Genomic DNA, 959 nt, shown 5'->3' with positions numbered 1-959 from the left:
CATGAGAGATTTGGATGATTTCTCCATGATGGATTATAGGTGTTTCCATAAGGTTCACCTAAGTAATTCACCTCTGCTATTGCAGGGTTCTCAGGATCATAAGCTTCTTCTGCATAAGAAGCTTTTTGAGTACTGTTGGATGCGGCTTGCATTCTATTCAGACTCTGAGAAATCATATTGACTTGCTGAGTCAATATTTTGTTCTGAGCCAATATGGCATTCAGAGTATCAACTTCAAGAACTCCCTTCTTCATAGGCGTCCCATTACTCACAGGATTCCTCTCAGAAGTGTACATGAACTGGTTATTAGCAACCATGTCAATGAGTTCTTGAGCTTCTACAGGCGTTTTCTTTAGGTGAATAGATCCACCTGCAGAGGTATCCAATGACATCTTTGATAGCTCAGATAAACCATCATAGAATATATCCAGGATGGTCCATTCTGAAAGCATGTCAGAAGGACACTTTTTGGTCAGCTGCTTGTATCTTTCCCAAACTTCATAGAGGGATTCACCATCTTTTTGTTTGAAGGTTTGAACATCCACTCTAAGCTTGCTCAGCTTTTGAGGAGGAAAGAACTTGGCTAAGAAATCCGTGACCAGCTTATCCCAAGAGTTCAGGCTATCTTTAGGTTGAGAGTCCAACCATATTCTAGCTCTGTCTCTTACAGCAAATGGGAAAAGCATGAGCCTGTAGACTTCAGGATCTACTCCATTAGTATTAATAGTATCACAGATCTGCAAGAATTCAGTTAAGAACTGAAAAGGATCTTCAGATGGAAGTCCATGAAACTTGCAGTTCTGCTGCATCAGAGAAACTAGTTGAGATTTCAGCTCAAAATTGTTTGCTCCAATGGTAGGAATGGAGATGCTTCTTCCATGTAAATTGGAATTTGGTGCAGTAAAGTCACCAAGCATTCTCCTTGCATTGTTGTTGGGTTCGGCTGCCATCTCCTTTAC

The 959-nt window shown here is 40.8% G+C and overlaps 1 non-coding gene across 1 annotated transcript; it reads left to right on the top strand.

Moving 5' to 3' along the window:
- The first annotated feature begins 446 nt into the window (after positions 1-446).
- Positions 447-554, top strand: LOC148568664 (small nucleolar RNA R71). The gene has a single exon (XR_015882645.1). It is a non-coding gene; the product is annotated as a small nucleolar RNA R71 (small nucleolar RNA).
- Positions 555-959: the final 405 nt, after the last annotated feature.

The sequence above is a fragment of the Arachis ipaensis genome, chromosome B4 (genome assembly GCF_059453495.1).
Source record: "Arachis ipaensis isolate K30076 ecotype BB chromosome B4, ASM5945349v1, whole genome shotgun sequence".
NCBI classification, from domain to species: domain Eukaryota; kingdom Viridiplantae; phylum Streptophyta; class Magnoliopsida; order Fabales; family Fabaceae; genus Arachis; species Arachis ipaensis.
Note: the sequence above shows the minus strand (reverse complement) of the source record. Positions and strands in the feature narration are given on the sequence as shown.